The 25,218-nt window shown below is 38.5% G+C and overlaps 1 protein-coding gene across 1 annotated transcript in view; it reads left to right on the top strand.

Moving 5' to 3' along the window:
• Positions 1-25,218, top strand: part of ctnna2 (catenin (cadherin-associated protein), alpha 2) — a 358,241-nt gene that overhangs the window by 74,495 nt on the left and 258,528 nt on the right. The window lies entirely within an intron of this gene.

Raw genomic sequence — 25,218 nt, 5'->3', positions numbered from 1 at the left:
TTGACTCAAATTTGGATACAAACAAACATGAATTCAGTTTATTCTTTGCCATTAAACCAGCTTTGGACAGATTTCTGCATCAACATATGGTGAATTTAATATTTTTCAGTTTTCACTCACAGCTACAACAGTCAGAGTAGAAAAGCGCAATGTTCCACTTACTGTGTACATACAGTTATGTTAATTAGACATAAATAAATCCTATTAAAAAATTCCTTTCTTATCAATGAATGGGTTTTATTGCTGTCTGCATAAAATGTTTTATCATTGATTTAAGTAACTATAATCCTTGACAGTATGAGTCCCAAAAGCTGAAAGAATTAACTAACAAAATCTCTCTCAAATCTCTCAAATCTCACTTAATCTGCTTATCAAAAAACCCATACAACCATTAAAAATCCCTGCAGTCTATTACCTATCACCCAGTACACTAATGATAAACCATTATACCTGATAATGTACGATTCTGCTCGACTGTATTTCTCTGTTTGGTGTTACTGAGCTGACACAACAAGTTAGTTACCTGACAGAAAATCATTTTTTCATGATGAAAGAATATTTAGCTTTGGATTTGTTTTTAATATATTTATAGAAGAAACAAACTGTTAAACTTTACAGCTTCACCCTTTAGGGGCCTAAGATATGCAACCTTATGTGTAATATTATTTAAATACAATTTAGACTTTAAGGATGACAATTTGGTTTGACCCTTCAGAACGGGAAGTGCAATAAACAATGGCCTTTTTAGATCCCACAACCTTGTTGTTTAAAAAATTTACATTAGAAAACTCTCTGTGTAAACTGTCTCCTTAAATGTGAGGAGATAAATCACAATAGACCCTGTGGAATAAAAATTGACTATAATTATGCATTCTCTAATCTCGTTAGCCCCACTTTCATATATATTGTTTGATGTATTTTCAGGGAGATTGTGTTCCATGTAGGGCTTTGAGTAATCAACATTTAACTCGGAGGAAGTGATCTACTCTAGCTTATGTCTTTAAACCCACACTTACATGTTGGAGCTTTCTCTTCCAATTTGATTTATATTTCCAGCTCTTCTTTATCTCTTTGGCAGCTCAGGTTTCCACCCCTTCAAACAAACTGTGTGTGTGTGTGTGTGTGTGTGTGTGTGTGTGTGTGTGTGTGTGTGTGTGTGTTTCCACAGTAAATGAAATATAGTCCCCCAAGTGCCATTTTCAGTACTTTCTTTTGGCCCCAAATATTGCTGGTTTGCATTGTGTTAGTGACACCTTGTGGTAACAGTTGGGAATTAAAAATGCAATGCAGCAGCTTTGAAGAGAACTGAGGGTGAAACACAGGCAGCTGAATATTAGAAAATAAAAGCTGTCTTGTGCTGAGGGATTAGACAGAGACCTATATTTTAGTTTCTTCTGAACTTCCTATCCTATTATTTTGCACAGGGCCATGGCCTAAAGTAATCACATTGACTGTGTTTTTATGTAAAACAGTAGGACTTTTTAGAACAGCAAAAGACGTGCATAATTCGATTCTATTCGGCAGGCAGACAGCCAGCAGTTAAATGAGACAAATTGCCCTTTGCTAGGCCCTCTGTGCTGCCCGAAGCTGGTGCATGTTTAATTCCTAACTTACAACAGAGACACAGACTATGGTGAGCGGTAAAACACATGCACGCATACCCACAATACTGTATAGAATATTCAGTTTATATATTCTTCCAATGCAAAAATAGCTGCACATCTTTTTTTTAATACAGTGATTAACATTCATTCCTGTCGGTGCGCATGTGTTTTCGTGTTTCCTGATTTTATCTGTTTTGGAGAGATAGTCCCCGTCTTGACTCGCCATTGATCGGCTTCTAATCCTTTGACTCTTGTGCATTGGTTTGACACATGGATGGAAGAGCAGACTGTAGCACTGACTGCTGTGACAGATATACGGTAAAATGTCTCTTTCCAGTGGGTGGGTTTTTGGAGGAAGGGCTGCAGTATAATGGTACTCATTTCGTTTCACTAATGGATATGAGTGACTACATATAGACAAGTTGTTCCCTCTACCAGAGAGATCATAATTTTGCCTAGACTATCAGCTTTGACTCATTGATTCTGTACTCAGTTACCGCAGTTTCCCACAGTCTCCTTTTAGACACTGACATTATGAAATAAAGGTAATTTGGTCGCACAAAAATGTAGATATATGACTAAAGGGTACAGTGATTTATATCAGTCTCACACTGACTTTTGTGTGGTCTCTATAACATTGACTTTCATTTTGGTTAGAATGAAAGTAGAGTACCCTTCATCTCTGCCATCTTAATTTCAAGAATATGTAATTACCTATAAAAGAGGTGAGAGCATGGAGTACCTGCTGTGTGGGTAGTTATTCGAAAAAAAAGAAAAGAAAAACAACTTGAAGACTCTATACATTTGTGGCTAAAGAAAAACTAGCAAGGATGCCTCAACAAACCCTCAATATCTTTTGACACTAAAGGTTAGCTGAGATTTTTAAATGCTGGGCACAGAGATAGGTCTATAGCTGGAGTGAAAGGGCGGCTTAGGAATAAGACAGGAAAGAAGGAATGACCTCATTTGTTCCTAGACACCTGGAATTACTGACACCTGGAATTAGTTTGAAATAAGTCAACATAGGACACAGACATATAAGATCTATTTAGAGAGAAAAGGGAGGTCAGCGTTAGTTCACATTTACTCAGTTTCAGCATCTTTTGGCATACAACAAAGAGGTTGTATGCTCCCTGTCACCCTTTTACCTTTAAGAGCTCGCCATCAAGGACTTCCTCTAGAGCGTCTTTTGAAATACACTGAATGTCTTGGGAAGAGGTTTAATTTAAAGTACGCAAGTATGAATATAGCTTTCATGTTAGTGACATTGAGTGTTAACACCAGTTTTTGGTTTAGTATAGAAAATTAATATGCTGTGGAAATTCCTGTTGCTTCTAATGATAAATGTGTGATCCGGGATTTTTCCAGGCTCACAATGATGGCAAAGAACTGATTGAACATTAGTGAAGTTAATTAAATTTAATGAAGGCTGCTAAAGAGATGTGCGTGTTTGTACTGGATTGACTATGACAGAGATAAACACAGTTAAGTTTAAGTGGAGCTGCTATCAACAATCTTCAAACGATAAATATCAAAGAGTATTTACCGATTACCTCGTACATCATATAAATGCCATCCAGCATGGACGATAACTCACGCCGAGCCTTGAAGTAAGTCAGCTAACGTTAGCAAGATTGACAACGCGTTCTGTTGTGATTTACGGCTAAAATACAGACGGGACTCTCTCTTTTAAATCACGTGACCTCATTTTTACTAATAATACGAGTTATGTTCTTAATTAGCCATCTGCTACCTCGGTCCATTATCTCTTCAATTTTCCACCGGCCCCAGCTGATTCCTTTTCTGCAATAATAGTCGACAGTGACAGATTTAACACCCTTAAAATAGGGGGGTTTTTTTTATATTGCAGACATGGTCAGGCTTTGGGAAAGGCAGCACAGCGTTTAAGAGTGGCTACCTTTAAATTCGCTATGCAGGAAAAACCCTGTCATGTTGGAATGAAAGTCTTTATTCTGAGGATCTGAACTCAGCGGGAGGACAGATGGCGTTGAGGCCCTACGGGGAATGTGGGTAAAGACACACTGTAGCACACACATGCTTTGATTTTTAGGTCACAAACCACATACACAATGTAGCGATTCTATTAGACCTCAATATATGCCAAGGCAGTGTAGGTATGAATTCATTTTAGAAGATGTTCAGACTTGCTATGGCTTTTTATTCATGCTTCATGTAAGCTGTTATAGCACATGCACACATAGAAATGACTTCCTCTGTGGGGAGAGAACGGTCACTTGCTATGAGGATTTATGCACAGGGAGGAAACAGACTGTTGCACTCACCCAGTGTAAATTTTAATAAGCAATCTCTTATTGTCTCGCTGCCTTTCTCCTACTCTGAGCCTCCTTATCTCTGTACAGTCAAACGCGAGAAGGATCTGATGCAGCCTTTTAAAATGGTGACACTGTCGGTCTTTCGTGCTCTCTCACACTCATTTGAAGTGTCACATAAAAGCAGCAGCAGCAGCAGCAGCAGCGAACAGCAGTGAAGTAAGTACTTCTCGCAGAGACCTTCTAAGTATGAAAAAACACAAGATACACTATGACTCGGGTAATGTAACTGAGCTAGGAAGAGCCTGCCAACACAAGTATGAGTTATAGATGGTCTTCCTTTTATTCCTCTGCGGCTGCTGCTGCGGCTGCTGCCGCCTTCGATTAGATGAGCCAAGTGGAGTGGGGAAAAAAATGAGGTTGGTGTCTTTTAACATAATTGTGATTGCATCAAAATGATTGCCTCGTCCTCAGCTTTCATTCTTTCCTCTCAACCAGCAAATTAAATTTGCTTCCTTCTGAGCAGGGATACACGATAGCATTGTTTGAATTTGAACGTTTTTTTTTCTCCTCCTTAATATTATGTCAGATTTGGTCCAGTGCTGTGTCCTTTGTGTGCCACATCTGCTTTGTGTGGATCAGTGCAAACAGGTGGTCAAATGTGCAGCTGTTCAAACATATTACCCTCAGCCTAAAAGCTTATGGTAAGTTCACGCAGTGACCAGCAGGTGGCAGTGTTTAATTACATTTAATACTTGCCCGGTCTCTGTTTTCCTGTTCCCCACCCTCTCTATATCTTTTTCCATTTTTATCCCCTTTTCCTTAGAAACAGAGATTGTAGACTTGCTCAGAGCAAGAGCCTGCATTGCCTTGTATGTTCTTTTTTCTTTTTTTTGCACCGTTAATGAGACTGAAGCTATTTTTTGATTCGGAGACGTTTTGATGCATGTAGATGCCTTGAATTGAGCTCCGTCAAAGAGAATTCACTATTAGATTACCACATAGAGCCTTTTCAATATGGCCCCACAAATGCTGCCCTCTTCTCATCCACATTTCTACAAAGAAAGGGGCAACACAGTTAGAAAACCTCAGCTATACCCTTCTTTCACCCCTACTCCTGTTATGTCCTCGCAACAGCCCCTGACCCGAGTGCACTGTGAATGGTGCTTAGTGCCTGCATGTGTACTGTACGCGCATGCAGACAGAAACATATTCCATTCACACACATTGCAGACACACGGGCAGAGGAGAGCTCTGAGCCTGCGGCAGAGATCCAAGTCGCACTGGATCACTTTACCATGGTTTATTTTTCCATCTGCTTGTCCTCTTTCCTCATGTTTTTTTTTTAAGGGGGTTATTTACACGGCATCTTTTTCACTCTCTCACACCTCTGTCTCCTTTTCTATTTCTCTTTTTTCACTCTTTTTGTTTTCATTGTCTGATGTTTTCATTGTCTGATCTGTTTTGAACCAATAGAGGTGTTTGAAATGCTAGCTTGCTTACATGCGTGCTCTGAGCCTATTTGATAGCACCATTGTATTTTTATGCAAAACCCTTCTCCATATATTGCTGGGCCTCTAGTCACACTGCACAAGCACATGCCTGCATACATTAGGGGCTAACTCTAACCGGATTTACTTGCTAGCTCAAAGAAAGTATGCATGAAAGCCATTCTTTGAATGTCACTGTGGCAAGCATTGGCTCCTAGTGTAAGTCACTTTTCAGTGCTGCACGTCCGTCTTTGTAGCGACAGGTAATTGGACACCTTTCTGTTTATAGGATGACGCACTGAGAATCTTTGAATTACAGCTAATATAGGAATTCAAGTAAACATCACAGACATCACAACAGTGAGGGGAAAATGCTCTTCCCCTTTCTGTGTGAAATATGTGCATGTGATGAAGATTTTCACATGTTCTTTTTGACATTTTGATTTCATTCTTTCCTCGTCGTTCCTGTGGATCTCTTCGTCTTGTGGTATGAGCAAAATGGAGAATAGACAGGGTCTTCATTGTTAGTGTATACACAGGGACTGCACACTGATGACCTTTCCGCATACTGCGTTTGTGGATGAGATACTCTTGGACCAGACACAGAGATGGTGGCAGGGAGAAACGCGGCTCTAATGTATGTAGATGTATTCTTAACTGAGGGATAGCTTTCTTGGTAATTGCTATATCAATCTGGGCTCTCCTATCCGTACTATCTCATTTCAGGCTCGCTCTTATTTTTCTCTCTCTTTTCTCTCTCTCTCGTTCTCTCTCTCTCTCACACACACACACTTTCTCTTTCTGCATTGTCTCTCTCTCCTGCTTTTGATTATGTGGGTGATCAACAAGTTTTAAAGCTACCCGTGAGCAGCTGGCAGATAAGAAAGAGTATATCCCGATCATCTCAGCGGCACTTTGCTGGGGAAGGTCAGACATAAATATGCCCAATCATGTACAGATGCTCACAGACCTTAAGCATTGTTAACAGTATCGAACATAGTGCCAAGTGGCTTTGCTATTGACAGGAGCCCTGGTGTGTTCAATAAACTCCACTCCCACCGTCTTTTTCACCTTGGCTGAGCCACATGTTAGCCCAGAGGTACACCTCTTAATTACAACATCCTCTGTCTGCCGATTACAACCCTGCCTTATTCTCTATGGACAGATGCACCTGTCAAGAGAAATATGAATAGGGGGACTAAACTGAAGTAATGGGACATGGGAGATAGAGAAGTATTGGTTTGTTTGTTGCTGTACAGTAATTAGCCACTGCCTGTCTTGTCTTGATGGGAATAAGGTATGAGCGAACTGTGAGGGAAGCAGACGGAGAGTGGGAGGGGTCATTGGTAAACAGGATCCATACTCGTTACAGTCGGAGCTTACAGTCTAAGGTCCATTGTTTCTCTCCACCTACTCTTCCCATAAAGCTCGGTTTGCAGCTTTCAGGAATTACTCAGCCCTACTTGTTTATTTCCTCTCATAGTTTAAGTCCTGTTAGATTAGACTGACTGATGTTCTGCCAAGGCACTTTGGCAGTTTGAATTCACATGATGCACACAAAACAATGAAAATACATTATATTGTAATACATCAGATGCTTCGGAAAAACACAGACTCCCATATTCACAGACTTTTAAAAATATCTTTATTTATTTATTCGTTTCATTTCTTGGTTCATATTTAGTAAAAAGAGAGACAGTTTTTTCCTGACCATGTTCTCGGTTAGAATGAAGGAAATGATTAAACAAGCAGTTTGAGTCTCTCCTTAGCACTCTCTTCATATACAGACACTCAGTCTAAGCAACTGAAGTGAAATACTGCATCTTCAGACCTTTCTCCGCATAAAACTCATGGGACCTGATGTCTGAGTGGGTGCAGCAAATTACTTTCTTTTTCTTTTTTTCCTTTTTTTTAAGGTGTCTCACCTTTTAGTCAAGGTCTTCTCTATCAGTGTCTCACATGCCAGGTTGCCCACTCAGCTCTGTTCAGTCTCATGGATGCGGGGGCGTGCTAGCTCTTGCTCATGCAATACATGTATACTGTATGCACACATAAACACACACTCACACCAAGCACTTGAACAGCTAAATGCAAAAGATAAGACCAACTAGGAGAGCCTCTTGGCTCAAGGTCAGTCTCACTGTCCTCCAGAGTCTCACAAAGCAGCATTTGTTTGGGAAACATTTTGATGACTCTGAAAGTGCGACACACTCGCACTTGTAAAGGAATGTTTGTAACGGAATACATCTGGCAGGAAGGAAGTCCTGGTTCCTCATATAAACGCACACGTGACTGTATAGAAGGAAGTCGGAATACATTTACAAAGATTTCGGCAGTCAAAGGTCTATACAATATTAAATAAAGACTCTTTTATCAAGTGCTGGTCACAATAGACAAAATGCCTACATCACGTCAACTTGAGGATTTCCATTATTTGGACATTTTTAGTGAATAACGATGTTCAACAAAATGCTTCCAAGAGAACATTATGCAGCATTTCTTGAAGAAATTCAGGGAGATAAAATTACACTCCAGGTACAAGCGGAGGCACGCGGTACGGGCACTCGTTCAGCATCTCAGAGAGAGAATTTTCCATCTATATTTTGTGAAAGTCTCTATATTCCACATGTTGGGGCTTTCCTTCTTCCTGTTCAAACGTAATTCATACATTCAGGTTAATGTGTTGCTATGTTTCCTTCCATATATTCGATTTTATTCTGTGTAGTCGGAGTTTTCAGCTACCACCTTAAGCTTTTGCTTACTGTAGATAAGTCAGTAGTTGCACAAGAACTCCTTTCACGCTGTTGCCTCTGATTTGAAGTGTCTGACATCAAAACTATAAAAATGTATGTCAAAGTATACAAGGACAGTTCCTGACTGGATTAATACAAGGATGATCCACATGCATGGGTAGATAGTGTTTCTGTTTTATAATAAATGCCAAAAAAAGCCTTATTTGAGTCACAGGGGAAGCTGAATTTGAAGCAGTCAAAAGAAGTACTTTAACACACCATCAATTCTGTGCTGCCTTCTTTGTCAGGGCTTTGTTCCCCGGATGTACCGGGCTTAGTTTTTTCCCCCCTCTTCATCTATAGGCAGTTATAAAAATACTTAAGGTGCCCGACTGGGATTTTGACAAGCGAGGGGAACCAACCAATAGTCGAGCATGCTTACTTAAATAGTGCTGCACTCAGAAACTCTCTAATTTCCCCCTGTGGCATCCAGAATGGAAGCGATGCCCCATATCCCTCATCTATGTTTGGAAGATGCACTAATGCACCAGTGAAGTTGCTAAGATGAATGCAGCTTTGTTGACGGGCCAATTTAGCTGTCATTTTGAGATAATGGAGAGTTCTGTGGCAGTAAGTACATCCACATACAGCAATCATCCAGAGCTCAGCTCCTTCAAATCCTGGAGATCCTGGTCTTCTTTCACAGCAAAACAAAAATCATTTTCCATGTCTATAGAATAACCACTATGGAACTGAAGACTGCAAGCTGGTCCTAAATGTATAAAAAATAAAAATAAATGCAATTTACTTAAATTAAAGACATTAAATACAGTGAAGGACAAAGAGTATTTTCCATTCCCAACAAGTCAAGTGTTCGTTCTCATTAAATTCATGTTTTACATCTCAGAAGTTGAAAGGGAAACACTCCTTGAATGACAACTTAGCAATGAGCCAGATGATGCATCTCCTCTCATCAGCATAGCTTTCAGGACTTCTTTTGCTGCAGTGAAATTGACTGTTCTCTTTCATACTCTTGCTTTCCCAGCATTATGCCTTCATCTTGTTAGTTCCACATCTTTTCCCTTTATCCCCTTTCCAGTCTTTTAAATCTTGTAATGGTGCCTACTAAAGCATCCACTGTGTGTACATTCCCACTGTGTGCAGTTGTTTTCTCACTTTCAGCCTCAATGGCGTCCAATTGCAAATCTGTCTTGGCTGAAGGTTATGAGTTCTTCTGAACACCGTCTTGCAAAAGCTGCAGCAGTTAAATTAGAAACTTGAGAAAATGATCCTTCCCTCCTTGCCAAACCCACTGGCTGGCTGTACCACAGCTCCACTGCCTTTCCTCACAGAGGTAAATACCCAGTTGCGTATTTCCTAGAGGATATTCTGATGATGTATCCTCAATCCTTGTCTCAATCAACAAACTTTGTGAAATACTTTAACATTAAGCAAATAATTTTCCAGTAAAGCTGAATAAAGACAGCAATATTATCTGCCTTTTTGAGGACAGGAAGTAGCTTTTTATGCCTTGCAAAGTAGGCTAGCCATGTCCGTGCCTCAGCCATGAATTCTCCTATTCTGGTGTCCTGTCACTTTGCTAATATGAATTATCTTCCATCACTGTAAGCTCTTCTTAAAGCAAGCGTGCTATGACCACATGTAATGATCTTTCTGATGCGTCAGTGTTGTATTCAGTGACGTCTGTTAGATTGATGATTCACCCCCAGCCTTATCATAGGCACTTACTGTTGACTCATGGATCTCCTTTTATGTTTCTTGACAAATGCTCATCCGACCTACTTCACACTCAACACTTGATTGCCTTAGGTCACCGGCAATTCACCCGCAGAGTGTGAAGCAGATCAGATGAACAATTTAGAAGAACACAGAGACACAGAGAAATTTCTTACTTAAATGCAGATGGAATGAGGGAATACTTTATGCCAATGAATAATGGGATTGCATTTTTATCACTCATGGTGTTACATGACCTAACTCATGCTCCAAAGAGTTTTTTGTTAATCAGTATATTTAAATGTTTGTAGAGATGAAATGTTCAGTTTAAAAACAAACCATCTCTTTTTCCGTTGTGCATCACAATTTTCAGTTTCATTATCACTAGTAGTGAGTAGTTTGACTCTTTGCATCTTCCATGCAAACTACTGGCAACCATAGAAATCTGCTAGCAGTCAACATCACAGGATATTGAGCTTTGAGGTTCCCAGTCACTTAGCTTTGAAGCACATGCTAAAAGCACTTTTACTCTTGTATTTTTCATCAAAAGATACCATACCCAAAATATTAACTCTAGAAATAAAAACAAAAACAAAAAAAAAACCCCAATCACAGGACATTTTGCAGAGTTCAAACCTGCAGCTGCAGCTGGAGCGCAAACAACAACAAACACTGTTTGTAAACGTGTCCTGGAGTTTATGCAGGTGCAGACAGAGCTACTGCTGTAAGTAAGCCTAACAGCTTCCAGATCATTTATTCTGGCAATATGGCAAGAAGGTCATCACTGCTTCAAGCACTGCCTATATGATCTGGTCAGAGAGCAAGGACAGCAGCAGTCATCTGTCCTTGAAGAAAATACATCTGCCCAAGATGAAGAAACCTCCTCTCCAGAAGATGAGGGGACAATCTTCAAAGAGGCTGACTGCATCACCACTGATGAGTTCTAGCCAGTGCCCGAATCCTCTTCTTTGGGGGAGGATTGGGGTTGGGGGGCATGGAGGTGGAGCCCCCCCCCCAATGATTGGAGGGCTCCACTCACTCCACTCCACTCCAGACCACTGGAGGGCTCCACTCACACCCAGTTCTCAGGAAGTGTTGTTGTTGTGTTTTGGAGTGAAAGTGTTGAGTTCTGTGGTGATGAGCAATAAACGAGCAGTGTTTATTGAGAGCTCTCGTGTCGTCTGCGTTTACCTCCACATTGGTGACCCCTGACTCGAACATGCTGCAGTCCGATGGTGGCGCAGACTCCGCTCTGGATGCATCAGCAGCGCCAGCCCTCTGCCTCCGGCTGCAGCTACGTTTGCTGTGGCGCAAACGTCCTACCTTGTCAGAACACCGGACTTTTGGCTTCACGATCCCCCGTCATGGTTCGTGCACGTGGAGGCCCAGTTCTCCCTTCGTGACATCTCGGCTGACGACACGAAATATCACCACGTGGTGGCTTTTCTCGACCCGCTAGCAACCCGTCGTGCGTTGACGCTCCTCCGGGACCCACCCACCCGAGTACGCCGCTCCTAACGAGCTTCTTCTTCGGTGCTATGCCCTCACCGACGCAGAGCGAGCCGAGAAGCTCCTCTCCCTCTCAGGCCTGGGTGGTGGTACGGCTCTCGAACTGATGGCGCACATGCTGTCCTTTCTCGGACCGGACGACGGGGGATTTCTCTTCGCCCACATTTTCCTCAGACAGCTGCCGGCGTTCGTGAGAGCCGGCCTCGCCAACTCTCCGCTTCCGGGCACGAAGGATTATCGCTCCCTGGCTGAGGACACGGATCGTATTCAAGTATTCAAGTATTTATTTTTATTGTCATTGTCAAAGAACAATGAAATTGCGTTCTCCGGCTCAATATTGAGCTCTTTTATTTGGTCACTAAATTGCCTCACTGGCCACTAACACACCATGTGTGACATTGCTTTTGGCCATTCATCTCCTCCTCCCCCCCCAAACAAAAGAAAGAATAAATACATAAATAAATAAAGTAAAAATAAATCATTGTAACAGTTACTGTTACTGACCTGCAATGATGATAAAAAAACATATTAGGTTTCACCATTTATATGCTAAAAGATGTGAACTTTATTACTATTTTTACTATAATAATACATAACCTGACTGGTATTCAAAGGGTATAATATCAGAATTTGAATTATATTTTGGTTTTTATGACTAGAAGCGGTGCTAATTTAAAAAATCAAGTCAATGAAAGTAGAAAAATGTTTTAATATATATGAATTTTATAGCATTTTGTAAATGTAAACACGGGGTGGCCATTTTTGGCCACGAACAAGCTGAGAGGGATTTTTTTTTTGTTTTTCTCTCACTGCACAAAAAAACAAAGATGCATAAAACTCATTGATACTTTTAATTATTGCTATGCATCTAACCTCCATCATGGTTAGAAAATAAATCAGTTTGCATGTATTATTTAGAAAAAAATGGGGATTTTATGCTTTTATCCCTATGTAAATCATTACAATTATGTGATTTAACTGGTATTTAAAGGGTTAAAATTATGAATTTGATTGAAATTTTGATTTTCATGAACAACCCTGATGCTAATCTAAAAAATCATGTAAAAAAAACTGGACATTTATAGCATTTTGTAAATGTAAACAAGGGGTGGCCACTTTTGGCCACGAACAGTCTGAAAGGTTTTTTTTATGTTTTTCTGCCACTGCAGAAAAAAACAATGTTGCATAAATGTCATTGATGGTGTTAATTATTGCTATGCATCTAACCTTCATCGTGGTTAGCAAATAAATCAGATGGCATGTATTATTTAGAAAAAAAACTGGGATTTTATGATTTTCTCTATTTATGAGTTGTTATGATTATGTGCTCTAACTGGTATTTAAAGGGTTAAATTTCAGAATTTTAATGAAATTTTGATTTTGATGAACAGCCCTGATGCTAATCTAAAAAATCATGTAAAAAAAAACTGGACATTTTTCTTAATATATAATAATTTTATAGCATTTTGTAAATGTAAACAAGGGGTGGCCACTTTTGGCCACGAACAGTCTGAAAGGGGTTTTTTATGTTTTTCTGCCACTGCAGAAAAAAACAATGTTGCATAAATGTCATTGATGGTGTAAATTATTGCTATGCATCTAACCTTCATCATGGTTAGCAAATAAATCAGATGGCATGTATTATTTAGAAAAAAAACTGGGATTTTATGATTTTCTCTATTTATGAGTTGTTATGATTATGTGCTCTAACTGGTATTTAAAGGGTTAAATTTCAGAATTTTAATGAAATTTTGATTTTGATGAACAGCCCTGATGCTAATCTAAAAAATCATGTAAAAAAAAACTGGACATTTTTCTTAATATATAATAATTTTATAGCATTTTGTAAATGTAAACAAGGGGTGGCCACTTTTGGCCATGAACAGTCTGAAAGGGGTTTTTTATGTTTTTCTGCCACTGCAGAAAAAAACAATGTTGCATAAATGTCATTGATGGTGTAAATTATTGCTATGCATCTAACCTTCATCATGGTTAGCAAATAAATCAGATGGCATGTATTATTTAGAAAAAAAACTGGGATTTTATGATTTTCTCTATTTATGAGTTGTTATGATTATGTGCTCTAACTGGTATTTAAAGGGTTAAATTTCAGAATTTTAATGAAATTTTGATTTTGATGAACAGCCCTGATGCTAATCTAAAAAATCATGTAAAAAAAACTGGAGATTTTTCTTAATATATAATAATTTTATAGCATTTTGTAAATGTAAACAAGGGGTGGCCACTTTTGGCCACGAACAGTCTGAAAGGGGTTTTTTATGTTTTTCTGCCACTGCAGAAAAAAACAATGTTGCATAAATGTCATTGATGGTGTAAATTATTGCTATGCATCTAACCTTCATCATGGTTAGCAAATAAATCAGATGGCATGTATTATTTAGAAAAAAAACTGGGATTTTATGATTTTCTCTATTTATGAGTTGTTATGATTATGTGCTCTAACTGGTATTTAAAGGGTTAAATTTCAGAATTTTAATGAAATTTTGATTTTGATGAACAGCCCTGATGCTAATCTAAAAAATCATGTAAAAAAAAACTGGACATTTTTCTTAATATATAATAATTTTATAGCATTTTGTAAATGTAAACAAGGGGTGGCCACTTTTGGCCACGAACAGTCTGAAAGGGGTTTTTTATGTTTTTCTGCCACTGCAGAAAAAAACAATGTTGCATAAATGTCATTGATGGTGTAAATTATTGCTATGCATCTAACCTTCATCATGGTTAGCAAATAAATCAGATGGCATGTATTATTTAGAAAAAAAACTGGGATTTTATGATTTTCTCTATTTATGAGTTGTTATGATTATGTGCTCTAACTGGTATTTAAAGGGTTAAATTTCAGAATTTTAATGAAATTTTGATTTTGATGAACAGCCCTGATGCTAATCTAAAAAATCATGTAAAAAAAAACTGGACATTTTTCTTAATATATAATAATTTTATAGCATTTTGTAAATGTAAACAAGGGGTGGCCACTTTTGGCCACGAACAGTCTGAAAGGGGTTTTTTATGTTTTTCTGCCACTGCAGAAAAAAACAATGTTGCATAAATGTCATTGATGGTGTAGATTATTGCTATGCATCTAACCTTCATCATGGTTAGCAAATAAATCAGATGGCATGTATTATTTAGAAAAAAAACTGGGATTTTATGATTTTCTCTATTTATGAGTTGTTATGATTATGTGCTCTAACTGGTATTTAAAGGGTTAAATTTCAGAATTTTAATGAAATTTTGATTTTGATGAACAGCCCTGATGCTAATCTAAAAAATCATGTAAAAAAAACTGGACATTTTTCTTAATATATAATAATTTTATAGCATTTTGTAAATGTAAACAAGGGGTGGCCACTTTTGGCCACGAACAGTCTGAAAGGGGTTTTTTATGTTTTTCTGCCACTGCAGAAAAAAACAATGTTGCATAAATGTCATTGATGGTGTAAATTATTGCTATGCATCTAACCTTCATCATGGTTAGCAAATAAATCAGATGGCATGTATTATTTAGAAAAAAAACTGGGATTTTATGATTTTCTCTATTTATGAGTTGTTATGATTATGTGCTCTAACTGGTATTTAAAGGGTTAAATTTCAGAATTTTAATGAAATTTTGATTTTGATGAACAGCCCTGATGCTAGTCTAAAAAATCATGTAAAAAAAACTGGACATTTTTCTTAATATATAATAATTTTATAGCATTTTGTAAATGTAAACAAGGGGTGGCCACTTTTGGCCACGAACAGTCTGAAAGGGGTTTTTTATGTTTTTCTGCCACTGCAGAAAAAAACAATGTTGCATAAATGTCATTGATGGTGTAGATTATTGCTATGCATCTAACCTTCATCATGGTTAGCAAATAAATCAGATGGCATGTATTATTTAGAAAAAAAACTGGGATTTTATGATTTTCTCTATTTATGAGTTGTTATGATTATGTGCTCTAACTGGTATTTAAAGGGTTAAATTTCAGAATTTTAATGAAATTTTGATTTTGATGAACAGCCCTGATGCTAATCTAAAAAATCATGTAAAAAAAAACTGGACATTTTTCTTAATATATAATAATTTTATAGCATTTTGTAAATGTAAACAAGGGGTGGCCACTTTTGGCCACGAACAGTCTGAAAGGGGTTTTTTATGTTTTTCTGCCACTGCAGAAAAAAACAATGTTGCATAAATGTCATTGATGGTGTAAATTATTGCTATGCATCTAACCTTCATCATGGTTAGCAAATAAATCAGATGGCATGTATTATTTAGAAAAAAAACTGGGATTTTATGATTTTCTCTATTTATGAGTTGTTATGATTATGTGCTCTAACTGGTATTTAAAGGGTTAAATTTCAGAATTTTAATGAAATTTTGATTTTGATGAACAGCCCTGATGCTAATCTAAAAAATCATGTAAAAAAAAACTGGACATTTTTCTTAATATATAATAATTTTATAGCATTTTGTAAATGTAAACAAGGGGTGGCCACTTTTGGCCACGAACAGTCTGAAAGGGGTTTTTTATGTTTTTCTGCCACTGCAGAAAAAAACAATGTTGCATAAATGTCATTGATGGTGTAGATTATTGCTATGCATCTAACCTTCATCATGGTTAGCAAATAAATCAGATGGCATGTATTATTTAGAAAAAAAACTGGGATTTTATGATTTTCTCTATTTATGAGTTGTTATGATTATGTGCTCTAACTGGTATTTAAAGGGTTAAATTTCAGAATTTTAATGAAATTTTGATTTTGATGAACAGCCCTGATGCTAATCTAAAAAATCATGTAAAAAAAACTGGACATTTTTCTTAATATATAATAATTTTATAGCATTTTGTAAATGTAAACAAGGGGTGGCCACTTTTGGCCACGAACAGTCTGAAAGGGGTTTTTTATGTTTTTCTGCCACTGCAGAAAAAAACAATGTTGCATAAATGTCATTGATGGTGTAAATTATTGCTATGCATCTAACCTTCATCATGGTTAGCAAATAAATCAGATGGCATGTATTATTTAGAAAAAAAACTGGGATTTTATGATTTTCTCTATTTATGAGTTGTTATGATTATGTGCTCTAACTGGTATTTAAAGGGTTAAATTTCAGAATTTTAATGAAATTTTGATTTTGATGAACAGCCCTGATGCTAGTCTAAAAAATCATGTAAAAAAAACTGGACATTTTTCTTAATATATAATAATTTTATAGCATTTTGTAAATGTAAACAAGGGGTGGCCACTTTTGGCCACGAACAGTCTGAAAGGGGTTTTTTATGTTTTTCTGCCACTGCAGAAAAAAACAATGTTGCATAAATGTCATTGATGGTGTAGATTATTGCTATGCATCTAACCTTCATCATGGTTAGCAAATAAATCAGATGGCATGTATTATTTAGAAAAAAAACTGGGATTTTATGATTTTCTCTATTTATGAGTTGTTATGATTATGTGCTCTAACTGGTATTTAAAGGGTTAAATTTCAGAATTTTAATGAAATTTTGATTTTGATGAACAGCCCTGATGCTAATCTAAAAAATCATGTAAAAAAAACTGGACATTTTTCTTAATATATAATAATTTTATAGCATTTTGTAAATGTAAACAAGGGGTGGCCACTTTTGGCCACGAACAGTCTGAAAGGGGTTTTTTATGTTTTTCTGCCACTGCAGAAAAAAACAATGTTGCATAAATGTCATTGATGGTGTTAATTATTGCTATGCATCTAACCTTCATCATGGTTAGCAAATAAATCAGATGGCATGTATTATTTAGAAAAAAAACTGGGATTTTATGATTTTCTCTATTTATAAGTTGTTATGATTATGTGCTCTAACTGGTATTTAAAGGGTTAAATTTCAGAATTTTAATGAAATTTTGATTTTGATGAACAGCCCTGATGCTAGTCTAAAAAATCATGTAAAAAAAACTGGACATTTTTCTTAATATATAATAATTTTATAGCATTTTGTAAATGTAAACAAGGGGTGGCCATTTTTGGCCACGAACAGTCTGAAAGGGTTTTTTTATGTTTTTGCTCTCTCTGCACTAAAATAACAATGCATTATAATCAATGTTGATGTGAATCAATTACATGCCCCAGACTCTACTATTAATAATACAAGAAATTTCAGTAGCAGTGCAATTATATAAAATTGCGAGATTTGAGGTTGTCGTCCAGCTGGTGCAGTGGACAAACAAACTGGTGTTTAAAGGGTTAAAATATAAAAAAGTAATAATTATTTTATATTTATGGAAAGAACTGAAGTTACTTAAAAGCTTTATGCAAAAAAAAAAAAAAATGGCAACAAAACAAAATTAATAAAAAATTACAGACCTAATCTGTAGGTGGCCACTTGTGGCCACGAACAAGCTGAAAGGGTGGTGTTTTTGAACAGATTCAGAGAAGGCATGCTTTTGTGAGATTCCTCAAGCCATTGTATGGAGAGCTGATTTGTGCACAGCTGATTTGAAATGGGAAAAAAAAGTGAAGAGGGTTGGGTTATTGGGAGGGACAGAGGCAGTGTCTAGCAAAATAATTTCTATTGAAGGGGTTGGCAGTGAGTGAGGTTTGGGGTTATCGTTTTGCTAGGCAGAATTTGAAAAGGCAGAAAATAAAAAGAAAAGGGTATTCATATTCAAATTGAGACAAGTCCCTGTGTGCCTGTGCGGATTTCAATTATGGGAGATATGTATATTTATGTCCGCTCCAAAGGAAACTGGACAGGCCTCAAAATCCTTTTCTGAGGCTCGGCATCACAATCCAGGTGTGTTATTCTCCCACCAGTTTGAAACCTGTATTTTTGTGTTTTTGCCAGTCGTCACAAAACAGAAATTATTTTTCTGTTTTTTCTTGTGAAACTGTGCAACCCCTTTAACCTGCAACCTGGTGTGTATCGTTATCATTATTTGGTTCATTTATGTCACAAGAAATGAAACATTAAAAAACAAGAAATCAAATGACAAACCAAAAGGGTCCTGGCTGAAGATACAAACATGTAAATCACCACTTTTAATGGATTTAAAAGAAAGTATGTAATGCATAAACATGTATTTGACTTTTGAGGGCAGACTGAGTTTACTACAGCTGTAATGGTGCTCCAGATAGAACGACCAAAGTCAGTATTTAAAAATAATTTGCTGAACTTTACGACTGCTGTTAAATATTTCTGTGTGTTTCTGATAAGCTTCTGGTGGACTTCTGGTGGATTTTAAGCCGAAACAGTTAAATGGCTATAGTAAATGTTATTCTTTGATTTCAGTGCTTTCAATAAATCCCACCCAAGTTTTTCAGTGGCGTTCAAACCGGCAAAAAAATACCTCTCAAATGTATTTCAGGAACAACAAAAGATTTGTTTGGCTTGGTATCACTTTCTTGCTGGAAAGTGTAATGATTACCAAACTATAATTTACACACTGATGACTTGTTCCTCAAAATGGACTGGTACAGTGGGGCAAAAAAGTATTTAGTCAGCCACCGATTGTGCAAGTTCCCCCACTTAAAATGATGACAGAGGTCAGTAATTTGCACCAGAGGTACACTTCAACTGTGAGAGACAGAATGTGAAAAAGAAATCCATGAATCCACATGGTAGGATTTGTAAAGAATTTATTCGTAAATCAGGGTGGAAAATAAGTATTTGGTCAATAACAAAAATACAACTCAATACTTTGTAACATAACCTTTGTTGGCAATAACAGAGGTCAAACGTTTACTATAGGTCTTTACCAGGTTTGCACACACAGTAGCTGGTATTTTGGCCCATTCCTCCATGCAGATCTTCTCGAGAGCAGTGATGTTTTGGGGCTGTCGCCGAGCAACACGGACTTCCAACTCCCGCCACAGATTTTCTATGGGGTTGAGGTCTGGAGACTGGCTAGGCCACTCCAGGACTTTCAAATGCTTCTTACGGAGCCACTCCTTTGTTGCCCGGGCGGTGTGTTTTGGATCATTGTCATGTTGGAAGACCCAGCCTCGTTTCATCTTCAAAGTTCTCACTGATGGAAGGAGGTTTTGGCTCAAAATCTCCCGATACATGGCCCCATTCATTCTGTCCTTAACACGGATCAGTCGTCCTGTCCCCTTGGCAGAAAAACAGCCCCATAGCATGATGTTTCCACCCCCATGCTTCACAGTAGGTATGGTGTTCTTGGGATGCAACTCAGTATTCTTCTTCCTCCAAACACGACGAGTTGAGTTTATACCAAAAAGTTCTACTTTGGTTTCATCTGACCACATGACATTCTCCCAATCCTCTGCTGTATCATCCATGTGCTCTCTGGCAAACTTCAGACGGGCCTGGACATGCACTGGCTTCAGCAGCGGAACACGTCTGGCACTGCGGGATTTGATTCCCTGCCGTTGTAGTGTGTTACTGATGGTGACCTTTGTTACTTTGGTCCCAGCTCTCTGCAGGTCATTCACCAGGTCCCCCCGTGTGGTTCTGGGATCTTTGCTCACCGTTCTCATGATCATTTTGACCCCACGGGATGAGATCTTGCGTGGAGCCCCAGATCGAGGGAGATTATCAGTGGTCTTGTATGTCTTCCATTTTCTGATGATTGCTCCCACAGTTGATTTTTTCACACCAAGCTGCTTGCCTATTGTAGATTCACTCTTCCCAGTCTGGTGCAGGTCTACAATACTTTTCCTGGTGTCCTTCGAAAGCTCTTTGGTCTTGGCCATGGCGGAGTTTGGAGTCTGACTGTTTGAGGCTGTGGACAGGTGTCTTTTATACAGATGATGAGTTCAAACAGGTGCCATTCATACAGGTAACGAGTGGGGGACAGAAAAGCTTCTTACAGAAGACGTTACAGGTCTGTGAGAGCCAGAGATTTTCCTTGTTTGAGGTGACCAAATACTTATTTTCCACCCTAATTTACGAATAAATTCTTTACAAATCCTACCATGTGAATTCATGGATTTTTTTTTCACATTCTGTCTCTCACAGTTGAAGTGTACCTCTGGTGCAAATTACTGACCTCTGTCATCATTTTAAGTGGGGGAACTTGCACAATCGGTGGCTGACTAAATACTTTTTTGCCCCACTGTATTTCAAAATATTCAGGACGTCGGGCAAGTTTACGTTTATCTCCAGCAGTAAATGACCTCTCAGCAGCACAGACTTACTTCCTTTTTCATCTGCTTGGATAGTGCTCTAGGCTTTCTTTCACAAAACGCACTGCTGATCATTTCAAAAAGTCCTTTTTCAGTATTTACTTTGTAGTTTTATAGAACATATGCAAGCCAACTTTACTCTCATGCACAAGGGTTTATGGTATGGTTTCTTGTTTTGTGCTCTTCTCATGTTTTTTGCCTGCTTTTATCAGGTCATCCTACAGGTGACTGCTTGTATGATTCTCTTTTGACACGTAGGAAAGCTGTTACTCGTGTGCCATTAGTTTTAACTTTTCCTACCCTGGAGGTCCCCGTGACAGGACTGGGCTGTCACTGATAAAACACAACATCAGATTTGGTAAAATCAGGACCCATGATGTGATACATACCAGTACGATAAATAATCAAAGCAGTAAATTTGATTTAACTCTCTTTGTTGCTCCTTCTCTCACTGCCACCTCACAGGTGAAGCAACCCACTGGGAGAAGTCCTAGTGCTCCAGATTGCCAGCCTGCTGCAGGGTCTGCTAGTAAATACCTTGAGTCTGAATTCTTAAGCATTACCATGTCTGGTATCTCTCTGTCTCTTTCTCTTCCTCTCTTGTCCTACTTCCTCAGTCTGTGCACAGCCGTTTATGTGCTTCTTTCACAAGCAAAATAAACCAAACAAAGAAGCACAGGTAGGAACAGTAGTGCAAGCCAAGGCACCGACTCTACAAGACAAACTGACAACCAGATTCCAAAAACAGTTAAAGAAACAAAACCTTTATTCTGCTATTCTCCTCTGCTCTCTGTTTCCCTGTGCACAGACATATTTGGTAACATAAATAACTTTAAACTAAAAAACAAAAATGGTTCACTTGACTGATTGTTTGAATGTTCCAGACTTTGGTCTGCCATCCTGCTTTCACTTTCATGCTCGCACTTTATGGGATGGCCAGACATGGCAGCAGGGCTGGCTAATGGCTTCTAAGAGAAAAACTCAAATGCACATGGAACATTTACCAAAACACTGAAGACAGAAACTTGGATTAGAGCACATCCATGACTAGGAAATCATTACTCCACTATTATCTCTTTACATAAATAGCTGCCTGCTGGTGCAATACATATTAATGCTTCTCACTCATAGAACCTTTGAAAAAAAAAAAGAAACGGTGGAAACAGCAACCTCGAAAGACCTCACTTGGCAGAAATCTGCCATGGGCACACTAAGATTAACACGAATGAATGGTAATAAATGAATCTGTAAATAAGTAGTAAATAAAACAGTTTCTTGATCCTTGATTCTTTGATCCTTCAGCTGCTCATCAGTGTAATTACGCTATACAGTTGTACAGTGAAATCTATATTGACTTTAAATGCCCTTGCTACTCTTTGACTACAGGTTTTATGGTATATAAAGAGTCATATAATGCCGTGGCAACAGCGCTGGATACAAACACATTGTGGGCCAGATTTTTTAACAGTCTGTGCTAGCCCACAACCCTCTTTTAGCGTTAAAAAAGCCAGTGCTGGTATTAAGTAAATAATTCTGTAACTGGAAAAGTGCAGACACAGGTATGTTTGTGTGAGAGTTTAGCTTTTAAAGTGCGAAATGGTGCTATGAGAGTATGTAAATGAATCAAATGTGATTCACTGAGGTTTGCAGAACCGATTTACTGCAAATTGCTCTGAATTTAACGGCCAAAAAAATTGCATGTTCTGTTTTGCCCCCGACGTGGTTGCTGTTGCTGTAGTTGCTGCGAGGAGTGTTCATTTATTTGGAACAAGAGGGGGAGAAGTTATCAGAACTAGTGCATAATTGGCGTGGGTGGATGGCTCAAAGCTGTGCCTAAGCTCTGGCTGTGTCCCGTAGCTCTTCACTAAGCCCTCACCCTGCTTGTTTAGAGCCCAGCCACACATATTTCTGCTCCTCAGTAATACTGGTATTTTGATTGACTTGATTTGACTTAAATGAATTGAACTGAGTGTCGGAGAGAGGGCCAGAATCCTAATACGAGACGCATATGAGAGTGTGTCTTGCTTTAAAGGCCAAATCACTTTTTACAGTGGGCTGATGGGTTTTCAGAGCATTTCAGGCTTTTAGTCACATTTCTACACAGAGATGGGTCCACAATAAAAACGTCTTGTGTGTTCTGGTGTCGGATCTATTACAAACCAGATTGAAACATAGATCAAAATGCAGCACTTAATGCGGGTTGGACAGATCTGATGTGTGTTACAGTTTACCTTTAGATATTAACCTAATGCATGTGATGCTGGACAGTGCAGCTCCACACAACCTGCTGGGAAGAAAAGTGGATTTGGATACCTGACAAAGTGACAGTACCTTCATTAACACAGAGATGGATGAGGATCTGATGGCAAATAATGCTTTGTCTTCTTCTACATATGGATTCTTCTTCAGCTGCCTCTCATTGGTCTTAATTGCCACACTGTTTTCAGAGAGGAAGACGTCCATAAAACCTGCTCTTACACTTTTTTTTGATTATTAGCCTACACTTACTTTCACCAGACTGCTTGTTTTTGAGCTTGCTAATTTGCCCTGCTCTTTATAGGATGCTGGTCATTATTGCAAAGCCGTGTTTTTTGTTTATAAATCAGTGTATTATTAGTCGATCACCCGCAGAATTCTCCACTCTCATCAATGGGGATGGGAATTGATGATAATGTAATGATTCCGATTCCATTATCGATATCACTTATCGATCCTCATTGGCTCTGTTTTGAGAGCCACTGCCATTGCTAAGCAGGAATAAAGAAATTATTATGCTGTGGTTGAAATGTTTGTGCATGTTTGTTGTGATTAGTGTTAGAGTCATTTCTCAAAAATGTAATTATGAAACATATTGCATAAAGTACTTTTCTTAAAAGTTATGCAGTATGGTACTTAATTACTCCTGGGAAAAAGTAATTCGCTACTGGTTACATTACTTTGATGCAATGACATGAGAACTGGAATCAGCTGATTGCAGCGCGAGTGCAAGAACCGGCAAGCGGGCTCGATCGGCAGGCAGACTAAAAATCCTGAGGAATTGGACTACTGGGAACCAGTTTTCTGCATGAACCGGTTCTCAATTCCCATCCCTACTCATCAACACATTTTTGCCATTCCGACCTCCCATTAATTTACCAGTCCTAGTAAATCTGGCCTTGTGTGTCTGCAGCATGTAAGGTAATTTCCTCTGTTTGCAATGAAAATTTGGAGACCTCGCTGGATCTTAAAACTCATTAAAACACAGCGCACTCAGTCTGACACACTGCATATGAAAGGGCCTACTCAAGATCCTGCTGATAACTAAGATAGTCCTCTTTTTCAGTGTGACCCTTTCTGACCTAAACGAGCAGAGAGCAAAACAAAGTATACAGACTCAAAAGTTTTAGGGTTAAATATCTGCAATTTAGCAATACCTCAGTTATTATGATACTAGAAGTAAAGTGGTTAATGAATAAGGATTAAGTAAGCTACGATGAACATAATTAGCTCCCGGAACCTCTGTGGCATATTTCTTTTATGTTTTGTTAGTTGGTGCATGTTGCTAACACTGGCAAAGTCAGGGGAGCTAATTTGTAGTCTTTGAAAATTGGATCTGCTTGAGTTTTCCTGACATGTACCAATACCTTTCTTATTACTGTTCGCAGCTGCAACAGCTCCACAGGGTCTCACGGCCAAAGCCACGAAACAGGTGTCTCGTCATCCACCATCTCTGCATTCCAAGTGTTCTATAGTGCCTGTACCGTATGTGTGCATCATCAGTGCACTAGAACTCTGTTTGTTTCATGTGCTGTGCACAGTTAGTGGTTGGGAACATTATACCCCATGTCCTCCTACACCCACGATCATGCAATCTCCTTCAATGCTCCCCTCATTATGGAGCAGACAGTCAGAGGCTAGAGTTAATACCAGCATACAGAAGCCCCCTGGCTGAGGGGGTAATGTCATCCAAATAACACACAGACCCCATGTGTGTAACATAAAGGTCTTGTATATGAAACGATAGCTGTGGAAACAGGCAACTTTATACATAACAGTTATACTGTTAACAGTTAATGTGTGAAGAGCACTCAGGTGTGCTTTCACAGGTGGGTATGAACCCCTGGAGAAAAGGTTTGCCACACCTGATGATGAGATAACAGAAAATGCAGTGCTACATTGTTATTTTCTATTCCCACTGTTCTTTCAGTGAACAGAAAGGCCTGGCTGCCAGTCATGGCACTGTCTGCGCTTTCCCTTACTATCATCTTGGCCACGGCGAAACTGTGAAGGCCACTGTCACAGGTATTTAGAAATTGCTCCTGAGCTGGACGGGGAGATCTCTGTAACAAGATATTATGGGTAACACAGACTCGCTAAGACTGGGCTAGAGGTCAGTTAATCGTCTCTGCTCCTCAAGCACTATTGTAGCCTCTGCGAATCGCAGCAGGCTGATTGATGTGCAGTTGTTGTCCCTGTACTTTATTGGTATTTGTTTTGTTTGCTTTTGTTAGAAAGCAGACATAATCACTACTTTCAACAATAAGACTCTCTAAGGGACGTGAAACCTGAAGACTGGTATCAATGTCAACTGAATAGCCGTTATCATGGTTTTTTTTTTGCGAGGCTTCTGTTATTTACCTGCTCTGGTAATGCATTTAGTAGACATGGTCAAGATGACCTGCTGACATTCAAACTGAGCATGGAATGGAGACATAAGGTGATTTAAGAGACTTTGAACGTTGC

The sequence above is a fragment of the Diplotaxodon limnothrissa genome, linkage group LG6 (genome assembly GCF_057381915.1).
Source record: "Diplotaxodon limnothrissa isolate DT_005_m linkage group LG6, D_limnothrissa_male_GT1.1, whole genome shotgun sequence".
NCBI classification, from domain to species: domain Eukaryota; kingdom Metazoa; phylum Chordata; class Actinopteri; order Cichliformes; family Cichlidae; genus Diplotaxodon; species Diplotaxodon limnothrissa.
The sequence above is the reverse complement of the archived record's forward strand: the minus strand, read 5'-3'. Positions and strand labels throughout refer to the sequence as shown.